General features: G+C 39.8%; 1 pseudogene; it reads left to right on the top strand.

Annotated features, from left to right (window-relative positions):
• The first annotated feature begins 5,957 nt into the window (after positions 1-5,957).
• Positions 5,958-6,514, top strand: LOC135704026 (protein mago nashi-like; annotated as a pseudogene).
• The last annotated feature ends 13,404 nt before the right edge of the window (positions 6,515-19,918 follow it).

Here is a 19,918-nt window from a genome sequence, read left to right as displayed (position 1 = left end):
AGTGGACAAGCAGCTTATTTAGTACTTTCGATACGCCCGATGTAGAAGCTATGAGTTTGGTTTTCTGTTGTTATGGATGCTTAGTTATTTTAATTTTATTTTGTTTGAGGCAAACCGGGAAAATATTAATGTTTTAACCGGGAAAACCGGGAAAAAACGGGAATTTCAAAATAAAAATTCTGTGGCCACCCTGCCTATTGAAAATCACTGCTGAGAAATTTGAGGGTCGGCACCATCCACCGTGTAAATCGGGAGATAATGTACTATCGAAATAAAGGGATTTTGAGAATATTGAGTAATATTTTTTCAATTTGTACTGCCGTTGGTGCTTTTCTATGGATTTATTACAGGAAGGCATCGAAAAGCACGGTGAATTGATGAGTGATGAGCATATATATGTGGCACGGGTGAGCTTTAGTTCATCTACTGATTTTTTTGACACAACAGTGGTGTCCTGTTTATTAAAAATGAACGCATGAATAATGCTCGTAATATTTGAAAAGGGCCTATCAACTCTTGTAAATAGTTTGCTAGGTCCTTTTCACGAGAACCGAAGTACGCCTACGCAAACCAAGAGCACTATTGGGAAGGGGAGAATTTCCCCTACCCGATGGTGTTTGTTAGTTTGCGTGGGCGTATTCGGTTCGCACGAAAAGGGCTTAACAAGTTTTGTGTACAAAAGTTGATAGGCCCGTTTCAAATGCTACGCGAGTGTTATTCATGTGTTCGTTTTTAGTAAACAGGGCCCCGCTGTTGTGTCACTTTTTGTCAAGTAAGTCAACTCAAATCCATCCGTGCACTCGTCTATAGAGATGGTTACTGAGATTTAAATATTTCCAAGAACATGTTTTTAAATGATTTCAAATTGAACGTTAGACGATGCGATTTTTTCCATCACTGGTCACGCTTACCACTAAACCACCAGCACCATAACAAACAGTTAGGCAAAGTTTCATGCAAATCGGAGAAGGTTACGTTTATATGATTCGTCATTTGGTGTGGAACTGCTCATGAATCAAACTGCAGGATGACCTACATGTCCAATAAATCGCAAAAAGTACAGGAGCTCAGCGATGAGTAAAATTGCCTCATGTTTTTCCAGGTTTGTCCAGGAAAAAAAACTCCCGGCTATGAGAAAAGTAAAGATTTGATTCACTCAGCTCTCAGTCTCTTGATACTACTCCTAGACTGAGTAAAATTTTCGTCAATTTTCCTCATTTGCCGGTAGATTTGTGAGATTTTCCACAGGAAAACAAGATACAAATTTACTCATCGACGAGTTCCTGCATTTTTTGTGATATATGTTTGAACTGGACTGAAATTTGGGTTGATCTCATTGGTGGTGTATTACATTGGAAATACTTTTATCAAAATGAGGCACCCTTCAATGCGGATTCTAGCATTGCTGTCGAAATTTAGACCAGAAGGCTGCACTGTAGGTGAATTTAAATTTAAGATTTCACTATAGGCAGGCTTGTTTCCACTGCTATAAAAAAATGATTTTCAGAATTTTGAATTCATTAGATGTTATTATGATATTTTGTACTTGTTAGATACAAGAAGAAGTTGAAAGGCAAGTGTTTGACACATAAAATCTGTCAAATTCGCTTTGAGATAGTCACAATCAGCGATTTTACGACTCGCAAGCGCTCACTCTGAGTGAACGCTCACGAATCATTAAATCGCTGATTGTAACACTCTGGAAGCAAAACTGGCAGGTTTTATGTGTCAGATACTTGCCTTTCAACATCTTCTTGTATCTAACAAGAACAAAATATCATTATAACGTCTAATGATTTAAAAATTCAGAATATCATTTTTTTATAGCAAGTGCGTGGAATCAACCCTGACTATAGGTAGATAAGTTTATTTACCCAAACAATTCAAATCACAGACGTTAGTTGGAAATTCAATCACAACCACTTCGAAGTTTAATGATTGACGTCCTAAAAGTGGTATCATTTTCAAACGAAACCCGGTTCTTACCCCGGCAAAAAGATTGACATACGCACATGGTCGCCATTCCACCGTGTCCTAGGAAATGTTTCCCCAACATCTCACTGCCCGTCATTTTCGCAAATTAATGATCATCTATCCGGACGAACGAGCACAAGTAAGCAGTATTCATGCACGTTTCCTATTACACGGTCACCGCAGACATTGAAATAATGTGTGGTGGAGTCGCGTCTGGTCTCGAGGCAGCAAAACTACAAACCACTAGCAAGCAAAAAAAAAGCACTAATAGCACGCCCATGGCGGAAAACTGATTCCCGCGTGATTTATGACCATTCGCCATGTGAAACAAAATTTTACGATTCTAAAATGCTTTCTGTGAAACCGAAACTTGAAAAATACATACCACTTTGTACAACATTGTGATTATTGTAATGCGACCGATGACGGCGAACACTGTTCCATTTATTTTCGCGATTTTCCCTCCCTTGATGTGTGTTACTGTGCCTATTGAAGGATGTCGAAAAAAAAGTGAAGCCAAGCCAATCGTTTCTGGGGGGGGGGGGGGGGGGAAGTGAGTTTTAGAAAATCGCGTGCTACGCCTTTCTGGGGGGCATATGATTACAATGTCTGCAACTGGAGGAAATTTTCGGCGCAGGCTGGCAGCGGGATTGAGTTTTTGCCATCAGGAAAACATGAACCCATTTTACTGCTGCTGCTCGGAAGTCACATTGCGAAACACCTCTCCTCCGGCAAACGTTGAGGTGGTTCGATGACGGTGGTGGTTGTGAAGGATTGAGGAGTAACAATCAATTGCTCCATTGTTACAACAATGTTTGACTGCGGGGCAAGTCAACAGGGAAGCAGACAGCAGCCGACAGTAAGCTAAATGTGTCTGTCGATTTTGTTTGTCTCCCGGAAAGAGTAGGTGGTTTTCTTTGATCTGTGCTCCAGTAACATAGATGGAAAATGGAATACTTTTTTTTTGAAGATAGCACTGCTTGAATTGGCAGGGGCAAAATATTGTAATACTATGTTCTGAAATTGGTTCAATTTGGATTGTTAGGTCAATTGGAAGAATTATTTGTTTGTATCGACACATAGAACTCAATCGCGCTTAGAAACTACTGATATGCTCAATTCATATTTACACGGTAGGATAATCCGATTGAAAGCAATCACTGAAACTTACCGATTAGCGTCAAGCTGGGCGTGTAGCGATTCCCGGAAGGGAATAGTATGCAATCAATCGTGACAACCGTTCAAAATTACTGTCCCTTGAATGATGATAATCTTCCGGCATTAGTGATGACCAGCCCCCAGAAAACCGCCAACATGTCTATTGAATGAAATTGCAAGTTAACAGCGCAGTGGGAAAGTGAATCCCCTGGAAGCGATTATCAGTATGTGGACCGGCTGTTAACGCACTGGCTATCGAAAGCTGATGAAGTTTAGATGTTGTCTTTCCCAATCGAATGCAATGGTTAGTGGTTCCCGATTTTCGTTCTATTAATTCCGCAAACACTAGTTTACAGCATATTTGAACTTTTTACGCTAGTGGTCATTTCCCATGTAAAATTGTGAGTTGAATCCAAAAATGTAGTCAGAAAAAATCTCAGTAAGACAGTTTTCTAGATACAGCTGAAAATGAAATTTCAATAAAAAAAAAATTGTTTACTTAAATGCAAATATCTCCCACTGTAATGAAGCTATATCTATTTATTTATTTGTTTGTCGTCAATCAGTGTAGACCATTTTACAATTTTACTTAAACGATAATTGATACAATTTTACTTCAAGTACTTGCATAACATTTATATTTTATTATTTATGCCTAGCTAACCTCATGAAGAAAGTTTTTTTAAGCGAACTTTTATTCATTGCTATGTCAATTTATTCACAGTATGTATTATAGCAAGACATCATTCTATTCAATGGGCTATTTTTGGCATAGTCTGTTATTTGATTGTTGATGCTAAACAAATTTCTATTCCACAGTGAGCGAGTAGGAGCATAAAAATTAATATTTTTTTCTGAAATCTCTGGGCTGTTAACTCTTTGCGAAGGGGGTAGTGGTTAACATCCATACCTATCACGCCAAAGTCACGAGTTCAAATCTCACCCCCAGACAAGTCACGAATGACCCAAGAGTGTTAAAGTGACTATAATAAAAAAGAAAAAAAGAAAAACTCTTTGCGAAATCACATCCTTTATAAAAGCAATGATTGCGAACTCTCTCGCTTTTTGAGCTCATCTAAATTAATTAGTATACAACGCGATTCATAAGATGGAAGTGGAGAACTTGTCCAACCCAACTTTCTTATGTCGTTTTCGTTTTTGCGGTGTAGCTACACCGGTGCTACACTGCCGTACACCGAAATATTTTAGGGTGTAGATATAGGATGCACCTTTGTTTACACACAAATGATGTTGAGCTGTCAAAGACTCGTGCCTATTCCTGCTTACACTACACCAGTGTTACAACGCAAAAACGAAAACGACATTAGATAAAACAACAAGAACTGCTTTTGAACTGATTCAATGCGGTTTACATGTGTATCATGATATGGAGCCCAAACTATGCTACAATATTCGAGAAGATGCCTCTCATATGCTACGTAAGGTGTTTTGATTGTGTAGGGATCATTGAAGCGCAAACTAAATCTTTTAATGAACCCGAGCATGTTGCTTGCTTTGTAGATAATGTTATTGTAGTGATCAGCAAAGGTTAACTTGGAGTCGAGGATAACACCTAAGTCTCTGACTTGATAGAATCTTTGGATTGTTTTCTGGCCAAGAGTAATTGTGTCGTGTATTACAGCGTGCTTTCTTGTGAACGATATAGAATTGCATTGATTAACATTTAGTTCTAACAAATTTTTCTTACACCATGTGTAAAAAACGTCAATTTCATGTTGAAATATTTGAAGATCAGATTTCAAAATATGTTCTAATCGCTGACAAATAAAATAAACAGTAATGGATAAAGATGTGAACCTTGTGCACACCAGATGTTACATTCACTATGGTGGACAGATTTCCTTCAAATCTTACCTTTTGCAACGACCGTGATAAGTACGACTCGATCTATTTCAGTAGCCTAGGATTGAAGCCTAATTTGGATAGCTTAAAAAACAAGAGTGGTATATCAACTGCTTTCAAATGCTTTACTAAAATCAAATCAGTATATAGCGTTGCTACATAATTTCCTTTATCCATTGAGTTTAAACAATATTACACAAAATGTATCAAGTTGGTAGCTGTAGATCGTCCTTTAACAAATCTGTGCTGTTTGCTAGTAATTACCGTCCTAATCTGTAAGAATACATTGTCATTAATGATGGATTCGAATAATTTAGGAATGCTTGATAATATAGCAACCCAACGGTAATTTTTTATATCATGCCTTTTACCAGTTTTAAAAATTTGAATTAAAAAAGATTCCTTCCAAATCGGAGGAATTAAACAAGATAAAAGAGAAATAAAGGTTTTGCTAGCTCCTTCGAAAGTGACTTTTAAAAAATAGGTGGTAAACCATCCGGTCCAGCACCTTTCGAAACATCCAAGGACCACGTATAATTTCCTTGAAAGTTTAATTATCAACTGCGATGTTCTTCATTGGCTCGGGGAGATACGAAAAATATTGATAATCTCGCTCATTCTCATCGTGGATTGTATAAACGTCCTGAAAGAAGTCAGCAAATAATTTATTAATTGGAAAGCTCTTGGATTGTTGCCTTTCTTTAACATAGTTAAAAAAGGATTTTGGGTCTGACTTAATGTTAGTTTCAATCTTTCTATTGTGCTCTTCATATGCATTTTCAATTTCTAAATAAATTTGGTCACAAATGGTAAGGTAAAATTTTCATCATTTTTGTTTATCTTGTACGCTTTATGAGCTTTCTGCTTTCTATTTCTAAGATTTATAATTTGTCTATTGTACCATATTGGTGAGGTATTTTTTCGTTGTCGGCATCAGTAGAAGAAAAGTGCAATCGCTGCAATCTCACCCAGAAGGATGGCCTCCAGCACCGAAAATTTCTACCTGCGATATTACGTCGGTCACAAGGGTAAGTTTGGACACGAATTTCTCGAGTTCGAATTCCGCCCGGATGGCAAACTGCGATATGCTAACAATTCCAACTACAAGAACGACACCATGATCCGGAAGGAAGCCTACGTGCACCAGTCGGTGATGGAGGAGTTGAAGCGGATCATCGTCGATTCGGAAATCATGCAGGAAGCTGACTCGCTGTGGCCACCCCCGGATCGCATTGGATGACAGGAGCTAGAAATCGTCATCGGAGACGAACATATTTCGTTTACTACCTCCAAAACGGGTTCGCTGGTAGATGTCAATCAGTCCAAGAATCCGGAAGGACTCCGCTGCTTCTACTATCTGGATCCTGCAGTCTGGTGTTCTCACTGATTGGTTTGCATTTCAAAATCAAGCCCATCTAAGCTGGATTTTCGGACGGTACGGTACGCTCATCGATTCATATTGTTTACTAAAATAGTGTAAGTTTAATCATTTTCCACAACGTTTGAATTAACTAGAATAATAATAATACACAAAACTTAAAAAAATAGCGGCGCTGGTTGTGTAGTGGTAAGCGTGATTGCCTCTCACCCCAGCAGGTCTGTTCTGAGGCATAACATCTTTGATCACGCCTTCCTTCGGATGGGAAGTAAAGCCGTTGGTCCCCGGTTCATGAGTTGATGGGTCGATAGGTAGGGTCCAGGTGTGGGAGCTGCCTTCCTGGCACGTCGGTAGCATTGGTGCTCAGCACGGAAAACAAGATCGACGGAAAACAAATCAAGGGAAAAATACCATATTGGTGCTTTAGAATTGGCTTTTTTCTTTTGCTTCATGGTCACTGTCTGTTCTAGAATAGAATAAATAATCTGATAGAATACATCAACTGCATAATGATTACGGTCTCCGTATATGTGAACATTTGCTTCTGCCTCGAATTCCGATATAATACTGCTAGCAAGACCACAAACTTTTTCAAATGCGTCTTTTATGGCATGTTCTGGTGGAAAATACACAACCGCTAAAATATGAACTCGATCACCAATAATTAATTTGACCCATACATGGTCAAACTCCTTCTTCTTACAAGATGAAATCTGCTCAGATTCATACTCCACACTAACTGCTATTAACACACCTCCACTGCATTTTTTTGGATAATAATTTATCGCGATCATCTCTATAAACATTGAAACGACCACCGAAAACTTCTTCGTTATTAATACTAGAATCCCAACTTAAAATCACTTTTTTATAAATTTCATTCACTTTGGCGGCGAATCTCATTCCATTAAAATGGAGACGAACCAGCCCAGGGCTGAAAGTCTCATTAATAAAGATATAAAAAAAAAATCTATTCAAATTCTGGCAATAAATGACCAACTCCTTATTTTCATCATAACGACGCAATTTAAAATTTTGTGCTTCAGTACTAGGCGGCAAGCTTAAACTATTGAAATCAATTACCTCTCCTTCCTGCTGTCGAGAGGTCGTCAAATCGTGAAAGTTGTCCAGTTCTTCAAAAACATTGTCATCGTTGGGACTTTGACTTTCTCTTTGCATCCCCACGGCCATGTAAAGACATTCCCAGGTATTTTCAGCACACAGATCAATAAAAGAAGCTTTTATCAAGCATCTAGTACGACAAACACATCAAGAAACGGTTCTGTGCTCAAGTTATTAACGAAAGAGAAAGTCGACGAAGAGAATCTATCAATGTTACTTAGGACCTAATTCAATGTTCAGCTTGACTTGTCAATTTAGTCGAAAACACGAATGCCTGCATGAACTTGAACATGCCTCACATGCAGCAGCTGAAATCATTCGGTTAGCCGCAGGAACGGTGCATGGAGATTCGATCGCCGGATATGGATTTAGAATTTCACCTCGATGAAATTGCATCGTTGGTCGATAATTAGTCGGTGGTCTGGAGAAGCGATCTTTCGCTACTGCAAGAAGCTCTCTCTCTCTCAGACGGAAGTAAGTGGGCGCGATTCAGTTCAATGTTACTGCGATTGATGTCACTATTATCACTGTTACGACTGTTGTTGTAGAAGTAGGTGTCGTAGTTGCCGTTTCTGCTTTGATTTTGGTGTTGATTGTTGATTTTGTTATTGTTTTTGTTGCTGTTGTTGTTGTTGTTGTTGTTGTATTTACGGATGTTGTTGTTGCTATTGTTGTAGTCTAAATTTTGACGTGCCGTGTTCTGCTTCCTCCGTTTTTTAGCCTTGTCAGCCAATTTTTGTTGACTCAAGCGGCGCGATACACAAGCGTCGTAGTCCGTCCAATCTGGTTTTCACACCTTCCGGGTACCAAGAAGTCTCCACCCTGAGTCAGGGGCATCATTATTGTTTTTTTTTTATTTTTATTTTTATTATTTATTTCTGACCAGTGTTCGGAAAATCATTCTCAAATCTCATTCATTGTGCCTCCCTGCGAGAATAAACTCGCGTACGAATGCGGCAAACAAAATTCACACTTGAGATTCTCATGCATATTCACGCACTTACACTCACAACGTCAAAAAATCATTCCAGCTTTAAACTCATAAAAACCACCCAAACGTCAATTAATATCATGCCTATGCATGTCGTGTTAGTTTTCCAACCCTTGATGCAATAGTAATAACAACGAATAACGCCAAAATATAAAGCAATGAATTTTTTAACCTGAAAACTCATCGGTGATTTTTGCGACGTTGAATTTTGCAATGCAAAACTCATAGGCGCCTAAACTCATGCATGAAATTTGAGTTTTTGAGTTTTTCCGTACACTGTTTCTGAGTCCAGGCTGGGACACAAATCCGGAGACAGAGTCAAAGGTACTGTACTATGTACTGTTATAATGTTAACTGATAATGATTTCAGTTCGTCCAGAATGTCCAACTCTAACATTGGATTATTGCACATTGGAGCACTAGTTGTCAGGTCGATCGCTTTATGCACAACATCAACATTATTTTGCTGAGCAGAGCTATGTGTGACTTCTGAGTTATTATTTATTATTTCGGTTAGTTTCGCCTGCTGATCGATTAGCACTTTGAAATCAAAGTTCATTGTGACTAGGACTTGACACGAACTTGCAGCACTGTATGACATAAGATTGAGTGTCAATCTTTTTGTCATTTTTACGAGCGAGCTACGTTTTACAGGCACTCCCACGCAGGCGGCATGAAATGTGCGCGTACATCCGACGCACTACCAAATTACCGTTTTGATGGAGGAATTAAGTGAGCAAATTTCATAACTCATTTTGAGCAAAAACAGTACACCAGACTAAAAACGTAGCGTATGAAAAAAATAAATACCACACAAACGCACGTGGTTAAGAGCGAATTGAAAACGCGACTGCACTGATTGGCGACAATAATGAAAATTAAAAGAAATAAAATTTGCTTTCGATCAACTGAACGTCATTTTTCAGTTCGTGTTGGCAAAAAAAAAATAGATACCTTACTTAAAAACTATTGATTTACAACAATACCACTTATCTGACTAAAAAATATGTTCAATTTATCGAAAGCATCTCATCTTTAATTTGGCGTTAAAATAAATAATATAACTTTGTTACAGCCGGAGATATTTGTATTTTAGAAAACAAACTTTTTTTAAGTGATTTATCGTTTTTTAGCTGTATATAGAAAACTAACCTAGTGAGGTTTTTTCTACTATATTTTTGGATTTAGCGCACGATTTTACATAAGGTTCATAGGTTGAAGTTATTTTTTTTTTTACTTTTATTTGTAAACTAGTGATATCGAATATTTTCCAACGAAAGAGCACACAGTGCTGCGTTGCGTCAACAATGTCAATTGACGTAAGATATTGGCCTAGCACTGAATTTCACTTTCTACACTGATATTCTTGGTAAGCATAATATCAGGCGGAACGGCTTTGATATTGCTTTCCATATGAATATCACTAGAATAAAGTTGAAAATCGTACTTTTATTTCATTAAATCTTTTTTTTTTTGTACATCCATTGCATTGTTTGACTATTACTGATTAGTTTTCTAAGGATTGGTCATTTGCTTACTGACATTGAGGCGATTGATATTGATATTCTAACTGTGTCAACTGATGCTGACATCCGCTGGCTAGGGAAATTCAGTATTTCGTAGGTATTGGTATTAATTTGCAGCACGGGCCATGAATACGGCTCATTTGACTAATAAGCATAGAAAGTTTAGACATTGTAACCATGAAAAATAATAATGATAGGTGCATTTGATTGTAATGAACTGGTACAACTCAGATGTAAAAAAAACAAACTTTTAGACAAGTTTTTAAAATCTGATATACTCAAATTTGAAAAACATTAAAATGTGTTCCCTTTTGGAAAACCGTTGACAAGTTGTTAGGTGCCAGCTTTCGCTCGACTATTTGTTCGACGTTCCACTTCTGTGACCTCACCTTAAGCCTCTGTTATTCATGAGATATGCCAATAGCTTACTTTGCTATTACTCAGTTATTAGCCCAGAGGTGATTATTTTTGATATTTAGCTCTTATATCGATCGAGAGTCCTTTAGACTTCTTATTTTTAATATAAAAAAACTTTTTTTTTTAGATGTTTTATTATACTCAGATTCCAGCGTTTTCAGTTATTTTTTTTGTGATTTTGATTATAATATATACACCCCTTACAAAATTCTATGAATATTATTTCATTAGAGATTTGTGCACATTCAATTCCACAAACGTTACGATTATTCGATTTAATCTGTCCCTTTAATAATTGGAAAATTAGGACATCACTAGTACTGGAACATGTATGTGCCAGTATTCATCTGTCCAAATTGGCGCCGTTTTGAAATGGTGTGCATAATAGCCACAGGTTAAATGTTCAATCGATGATTGTATTAGTCAGCGCGATATTGCTTCCTGTATGTGGGTCAATTTTGCGAAAGTGCGAACATGATTTGATTTGGACTCTGAATGGAGGCTTGTCAAGCTTGGAACATACATTTGCCATTTTGTCATTCAATCTACAAGTCTTGTTTGCCATCGAGCTGTTCAAACGAGATAATAGACAGTTCAACAAACCGAAAAACCCTTACAAGGTCAGACACCGAGTTTCACGTCCAGGGTCATCATGGCTCGAAAAACTGCCCGCATAGTTGATCATTTTCCACCGCCGCATTTGTTCAACCTTTCACACACGAAATGGCACGTGTCAACACATATTTTTTATGCCATGCTGCCGTCTCCACCACGGGGATCTCCACAGTTCAACACCGGTCCGTGTGTGCGCTCAGTTTTTAATCGAAAGTAAACAAACATCACACCGTCCACACGTGTTGTTGCCCCAAAAGAAAGATGGGAACGCAAAAATATCGTGATGGACGGGAGGACACCACGACGACGACGACGACGACGACGGCACGACCTTGGTGAACATTCATTTGCAACGTCAACAGAAACCATCCAACCAGCGCCGCCCGACCACCGGATGGATGGATGGATGGTGCGAAGAAAAAAACATCATTCATTTCTACAAACCACTACGAGATCGTTACGTAAATAGATATGAACCTAACGCATGCACGATCCGATCGATCCGGTGACGGGCGGATGTCTTCATAAACCGCGAGGCTGGCGGGGGTGGTTAAACAGCACGCGGGTGTGGCGCTTCCAGCAGAAATCCCATAGGCGCATATGGCCGGTCCCTAGTCTACTGCTGGTGTGGCGGCACGTGGGTGTTACTTATAAAATGACCAATTAATTCCGACGGAACAGATGTTGAACCCGTTTGCGAATTTTGCTGCACGGAAATACAAAACTACTCAACATTAAGTTCGAGGCACGCATATCCCATCTTCCATGCGATGACATAAATTTGAGTAAAGCGCTTAGAGAGTTTGTATTTAACACAGGGAAAACAAAATACTCACTGGGAAAGTTTTTTTTTACCCAAAATAACTACAATTCACTTAAATTGGATGAAATCTCATATTACTCAGTGTTAGCATCTTGCATGGAAGTTGATGGTTGAGTCGAATTTTTCGTTCTATTTAGAGTTAATAGTGAGAGGGAATTAACGAAGAGAGTTTGATAAACTCAAATTTGGGTTTAAAAAGCCCAAACTTTGGGTAGTTTTATTTTACTGTATGAATGCGAAGATATTGAGGCAGTGATGCTAGATTTCTCCTAGGTCAATTCCGTAGGTGTCATAACTTTTGAAAGTGTTATTGGGGTTTCCCTCCGTACATCCGCCAGAGTTAAAAAATCTGTAAATTTCCGAAAAAATTCTACAATCCATATGTTTGAGCGCTATCTGAGCAAAGCTGGAGATTAAATTGAATTCAAAATTTACTGTTATGATGTAGCTTATTTACAACACTCCATTTGATCTCAATTTGGATAACTTAACGCTTAACACAACAAAAATGAAATCAAAATTTTACACCGTTGAAGCAAACGGGAAACTAATCCTGCTTTCAATTTAATCAATTTGATTACTGATTTTGCATTCATAATGTTTACCTGAATACGGGCCTGGCGTAAATCGTTGGATACTAACTCACTTCTCAGCTTCTAACGCTGAAAGACTTGAGCTCAAATCTTACCCCAGGCAAGCCACGAATGACCTAAAATGTGTTATACAAAACAAACAAACAATAATCATTAGTTCAACGACAGATGAGCTTAAATTAAATTTGAAACAAGACGTTAACAACAGAACTTCAAGTTAAGTTGCATTCATTTAAAAAGTCTTGAAAGCACACTATGATATCAGACTTATGTCGTGACATTTCAAATCAACACAATTTTTCATTATGATAGGAACTGCAAACTTTAATATAGATTTGCTTTCAATTTGTTAATCGACTTTGCTCGGGTACTTCGTCGTAATCGCCAATTTCCATCGAGTAGAAGTTAACAAATACCTTTGCGTATAGACAAACAGACGTAACTCTTTATTCTACACGGTAAGAAAAAAATACCCAACGGTCAGTTAACTTTTACTTACTTTTGACTAGTTTGTCTCCTTTTCTCTTTCTAATGTTGTCAAAAACGGAGGAGCAAAACCACCCAGGGGAAGTAAAGTGTGGGAACTCAACGTTGAGTATAATCATGTTTACCTTCTTTTGGGTACAAATAACTTACTTTTGGGTAGCAAGCTAGTGGAAATTTCCATACGAAGTGCACATAAGTAAATGAAAACTACTTTGGCCCGCTTTACCTACTTTTGGGTTCCTGCACTATAGTGCCGAGATGAGTAAAAAGAACATACTTTACTTTTTTCTTACGGTTTAGATCATCGTTCACGTATTTAACGATTGTTTTTTATATTATTATAATTTTCGCAAACTGCTCACCGTAGCGCTGGTAATAGATCATTTTGACGTTTATATATATTCGGTTTACCTTGCATGCAATATTGTTAGTGACTTAGCGAGCAAGCTTGTTTTGCCGCGAGAAGCTCGACTATTTATTGAAGGATAATGTTTTCAAGAAAAATTTAGTCAAAGAGCTACGTCTGTTTGCCTGTGCTTTGCATTTCGTCGGAAATCTATTCAAGTTCTGGACAAATTTGGATAAATATATGGTTCCGGAGCTATTCCGGTTTCCGTTGGGGTCACTCTGGGTGTGCATTTGGCTTTACTGTTCTGTATGAATTATACACACGGTGAACATAATATTTTCTCACTCAAATGATGTAATTGGACCAATGGCGGCTACACCGGTGGTCCAAGATTGGGTGAAATATTCCGGTGCCCCCGGGGAGGTGGTTAATTCTTGACAATGCTTTTACAAAACATGGCCGGTAATGGCCTTATAGACAGTCCACGGTCACACTAGCCCTCTCGGGCATGCTCTGTTGCCCCCTGAAATGTCCCGCTACCCCCGCGGAAGTGGCCAATTTTAAACAAGAACCAAAACCCGTCGTGCGACATATCAAACTTACTAGTTTTTTTCAAAATTTGGTGGGTAATGACTTTATTGAGCTGCCACCGTTACATTGGCCATCCCGGAAAAGCTCTGATGCCCTCGAGGAATTCTCAACTAGAACTAAAACTCGTCGAGCCGGCGCCGGTGGTGTAATGGTAAGCGTAACTGCTTTCTCATCCCAATGGGTCTGGGATTTGCCTGTATCCAAACGTTTTTTTTTAAACATCTGAAGCCGTCCTCACGGTGTCCATTTTGATTAATGATTTTTTATTTAAATGTCATTGACTTAGCTTGCTCGGTTAAGCCACAGCTATAAAACAAGGCTATGCTGAAGGTTGTTGGGCTCGATTCCCAGTCCTGTTTATGAATTTTTCGCGTTGGAAAAATTGTTGAAGTGCTCAAAGAACACTAAGTTGAGAACTGGCGTAAAGTCCCAGAGGGGACGTAACACAGCCAAACACAAGTGATGATAAATATTTCGCTGAGTAGATATGATATGATAATGATTAATCATGAATTTTCAGAATGTAAACCCATTACCTGGATCATCAAAAACCTGTTGTAAGGTATCAATTAGCTCTATTTATGTTTCCACTGCCACCATTAACAAAAATATCCGAACTAGTTTTAAGATGGTCATGTCATGCATCATGTTTTGAGTGTCATTGGTCATATTTCATGAAGATGTGATTTGAGATTTCACTTGTCATACCCATGAGACACAATCATTTCGACCATATGGAACAACATTCAGGAATATCCAATGTTGTTTCTAAAGTGGCTATGAGAGATACTTTGACCATGTGGACAAATGATCCGGAATATCCGGAACCAGTTCTACGGAGGTCATATGGTTCTATGGATGACGTTTTGTGTGCCGTTGATCATATTTGGTCGAGTAGATGTGATTTTATATGTCGATTGATATGGTTATGAGAGTGGTCAAATTTGACCATGTCGTTTTGCATGCCGTTTAGCATATTTCGTCAAGTAGATATGCTTTGATATGTAGCTTGATATGGATATTAGAGATATCAAATTTGACCATAAAGAACCATGAGGAATATCTGGAACCGGTTCTACGGTGAACATATGGTTCCATGGTTGTTGTTTTAAGTGTCATTCGATTTATTTTGCCGAGTAGATGTAATTTAATATGCCGCTTCATATGGTTATGACCATATTTGACCATAAGGCATCTTTATCCGGAATATCCAGAACCGGTTCGTTGTTTTTTTTTTTGAGTGCCATTGGTCATATTTCATCGAGTAGATGTGATTTGATATGTCGCAAGATATGGTTGTGATAGATAATAAATTTTTACCACATGGAACCATAATCCGAAACATCCAGAACTGATTCCAAGGTAGACAAGAAAAATATCAATAAGTTGTCGCAATGATAAGTAAGATATATGTTCATTTTACCAAAACTAGACATATTTAAATGTTTACTGCATAACTGTGATGCGTTTGCTCTCCGCGAAACATGGCTCTCTCCAGATGTTAACCTTTCTCTTCACGACTACAACATTATCCGTCTCGATCGTGCAGATTCGTACGGTGGGGTGCTCCTAGGGGTCAACAAACAACACTCATTCTACAGAATCGACCTTCCTCCAGTGTCAGGTATTGAAATTGCCGCATGTCAGGTGAATATTAGAGGTAAAACCTTCAGTATTGCCTCGTTATACATCCCTCCGAGAACGGCTGTTTCTCGGCGAGCTCTATCTGACATCTGCTCAGTGTTACCTGAGCCGCGGTTGATCTTAGGGGATTTTAATTCCCACGGTACAGGCTGGGGAGAGCTGTACGATGACAACCGCTCAACCATCATCTATGACCTATGCGACGATTTCAATATGACCATTCTAAACACCGGTGAAGTAACTCGAATAGCCAAACCTCCAGCAAGAGAGAGCAGACTAGACTTGTCACTCTGTTCGAACCCACTATCATTGGATTGCATGTGGGAGGTAATCCAAGACCCCTATGGTAGTGATCATTTGCCCATCAAAATTTCGATTTCCAACGGTTCATCTTCACAGTGTCCAATCAACATCGCGTACGATCTCACGAGAAACATCAATTGGGAAGAATACGCGAACGCGGTCCGTGACGGTTCAGAATCGGTCGACGTTCTCTCTCCTTTGGATGAGTACTCCTTCCTATCGCGGCTTATAGTGGATTGCGCGCTTCAAGCAGAAACGAAGCCTGTTCCTGGCACTACCATTCGCAAACGTCCTCCAGGAATGCACCGACGTGAATAACGAGAAGTCTACCGCGTTTAAACAATTTCGTAAATACGGTTCCCGCGAATACTTTGAGCGGTATACGGAGCTAGAGGAAAAGTTTAAGAGCTTGGTCAGGGCCAAAAAACGCGGTTCGTCGAAGGGCTATCGCGAGAGACTTCCATGCAAACGCTCTGGAATGTCGGCAGGAGAATGCGCAACGCGGTATCGTCGGTCAACGAGGACAAGGAGTACTCTAACAAGTGGATTTTCGACTTCGCGCGTAAGGTTTGTCCCGATTCGGTTCCGGTTCGATGCAACACTCGCGATCCGCCGCTGAAAAACGATGACATGGACTCCCCGTTTTCGATGGTAGAATTCTCAATTGCTCTTCTTTCATGCAATAACTCGGCTCCGGGAATTGATCGAATCAAGTTCAACCTGCTCAAGGACCTCCCAGACGTCACAAAGAGGCGATTGTTGAACTTGTTCAATCGATTCCTTGAGCTCAACGTTGTTCCGGATGATTGGAGACAAGTGAGAGTTATCGCCATCCAGAAGCCCGGTAAACCCGTGTCGGATCATAATTCGTACCGTCCCATCGCGATGCTGTCGTGTATTCGGAAGCTGTTAGAAAAAAAATGATTCTTCTTCGTCTGGACAAGTGGGTCGAGGCGAATGGCTCTCAGATACGCAATTTGGATTCCGTAGGGACGAACGACTGCCTAGCGTTGCTTTCAACTGAAATCCAATTAGCCTATGCTGACAAACAGCAGATGGGTTCAGTTTTCTTGGACATTAAAGGGGCGTTAGATTCTGTTTGCATCGACATCCTCTCGGACAAACTCCATGCGAGTGGGCTTTCTCCGATTATCAACAATTTCCTGTTTAATTTGTTGTCCGAGAAACGAATGAGCTTCTCTCATGGCAACTCGGAAATTGCACGAATCAGCTACATGGGTCTTCCACAAGGCTCATGTTTAAGTCCCCTCCTGTACAATTTCTATGTCAAAGACATTGATGATTGTCTGGCCGAAAATTGCACGCTAAGGCAGCTTGCAGATGACGGCGTGGTTTCCGTGGTTGGACCAACACCACCGGACCTGTAAAGGACCATTGCAAGATACCTTGGATAATTTGTCTACTTGGGCAATAAATCTGGGTATCGAATTCTCTCCGGAGAAAACAGAGATGATTGTTTTTTTCTAGGAAGCTTTATCCAGCACAGTTTCAGCTTCAACTTATGGGTAGAAGAATCACTCACAGCATGTCGTTTAAGTATTAAGGTGTCTGGTTCGATTCCAAGTGCACTTGGGGAAAACACATAGCGTATCTGAGGCAGAGATGCCAACAGCGAATCAATTTCCTTCGTTCCATTACCGGCACTTCATTGGGAGCCCATCCAGAAGATCTGATAAGACTCTACAAGACTACCATTCTCTCAATTTTGGAGTACGGTAGCTTTTGCTTTCAATCGGCGGCGGGGACGCACATATTGAAGCTCCAAAGGATTCAATCTCGTTGCATTCGAATCGCGCTAGGTTGTATGCAATCGACGCATACCATGAGTCTTGAAGTTCTTGCGGGCGTCCTCCCCTTAGCAAATCGTTTTGCGGATTTATCGTTCCAGTTCCTCATCCGCTGTGAAGTCATGAACCCGCTGGTGATCGGAAACTTTGAGAAGCTGCTAGAGCGGAATCCTCAAACACGATTCATGAGCTTGTACTACGAGTACATGACTCTGGACACCGGCCCCTCCTCGTTCAACCCCAATCACGCTGTCTCCCATCATTTCAGTTGTTCTTCCGTGAGATTCGATCTCACAATGAGGCAGGAGATTCAAGGAATTCCAGAGCCTCACCGTTCCCTGATTGTTCCAACTATTTTTGCGAACAAATACCGCCACGTCGCCACCGAGAAGAGATTTTTCACAGATGGATCGGTGATAAATGCGTCCACTGGTATTGGAGTATTCCACGATCTTCATAGCGCCTCATACAAGCTTCAAAAGCCGTGTTCGGTATACGTTGCTGAACTAGCAGCTATATCGTACACGTTAGAGCGTATTGCCTCACTTCCACCTGACCATTATTTCATTTTTACGGATAGCCTAAGCTCCCTGGAGGCTATGCGTTCAATGAGGCCGATGAAGCACTCGGCGTATTGCCTCCAGGAAATACGATCGTCATTGAGTGCTTTATTAAACAGCTCGCATATCATGACCTTGGTATGGATCCCTTCTCATTGTTCTATCCCAGGCAATGAGAAAGCGGACTCGCTGGCCAAGGTGGGCGCTATGGAAGGCGATATTTACGAGCGACAAATCGCCTACCACGAATTTTTCACGATTTCTCGTCAGAAAGTCCTCGCCAACTGGCAGCAAAAGTGGAATGATGGTGATCTGGGAAGATGGCTACATTCTATTGTCCCACAGGTGTCGATCAAACCCTGGTTCGAAGGGTTGGATATGAGTATATGAGTCGTGATTTTATTCGTGTAATGTCCAGGCTCATGTCCAATCACTGTTCGTTAAACGCCCACCTCTTCCGTATTACGCTTGCCGACAGCAACTTGCGCACCTGTGGAAACGGTTATCACGACATCGAGCATGTTGTTTGGTCCTGCTCCTTGCATCATGAGGCGAGATCCGTTCTGAGTGATTCCCTTAGGGTCCGAGGAAAACAACCCTTTAAGCCAATTAGAGACGTCTTGGATTGCCGTGATATCGACTTTATGAAGCTTATTTTCGACTTTCTTAAAGCTGTTGATGTATGTGTTTAATGTTTTGTGTTTTAGTCATCCTTTACGTTTAAGTTTTAAATTAGTTCTAAATGCTTTCCCTTGTCTTCCCTCCAAATGATCAATAAATGTAATCCCTAATCTCGAGTAAGCCGCGAGTAATCGGTCCCCGTTCTACTAACTTTAGTTGTAAGAAAATGATATTCACACACAATCAAGTAAAAAATATTCGGCTCCGCAAAGCTAACGCATTTGAGCCTTGACAAATAAATGGATTATAAAAAAATAAGATATATGTTGAAGATTAAAAAAAACCCCGTGCCAACACCTCCTAGAATATATAACAAAGAGGGAGGGGCCTGAGGGGGAGTACCACCCAACAGATGTAAGAACCACTCACCGAAATGATGTTAAAAAAATTTCAATGTAATCAGCCATATGGTTCGCCGAAGACCGTCGCGTATTTATGTGTTTTAGTTTGTCTCATAATAAGTGCTGCTAATGTTGTGCTTGTGTGAAGTATGAAAATAGGAAGCAACAATGTCCTAGTAATAACAGCTCGGATCAGAAATGGTTTAATTTACACAAAATTTAAGAATTAGAACGAAGTCACTCATTGTCAAATGATAGTTATTTGATTTTTTTTCTTCGCGAATGTTGTTCTACCGTTTGTGTTGCGTGAGAGAGACGACGGTAAAGCATGAGTGTACGAATATACACAGAATGACGCGCATAGCAACGAAGCGAGTGTAGTAAAATCGTCAACCGTTTCAACCCCTGATCCTGGGTTCTCAAAATAACCACAATTAACTTTGTTTTTAAATTCCCATATAATTTGAAGTCCCTCATGATGAGTTTAACACGTTTCAGGTCGGTTCTTGCCTCATGACCTATACACACCGAAATTTGTTCCGGCCATATATCAAAAAAAGTTTACCAAATTCAAAAGTATTCAATAGATTTTTATGAGACCATGATACCATTCATTTGGTGGTTGTTGCGTCCAATTCAGTTCAGTAGTTGCAGAAAAACATGACTTAGCTCCCAAAATCCCTGTTTTTCGGATC

The sequence above is a fragment of the Ochlerotatus camptorhynchus genome, unplaced genomic scaffold (genome assembly GCF_037179485.1).
Source record: "Ochlerotatus camptorhynchus isolate MF236.1 unplaced genomic scaffold, CSIRO-AGI_Acam_v1.1 ptg000229l, whole genome shotgun sequence".
NCBI lineage: Eukaryota > Metazoa > Arthropoda > Insecta > Diptera > Culicidae > Ochlerotatus > Ochlerotatus camptorhynchus.
This window is presented reverse-complemented; position numbering and strand designations above follow the sequence as displayed.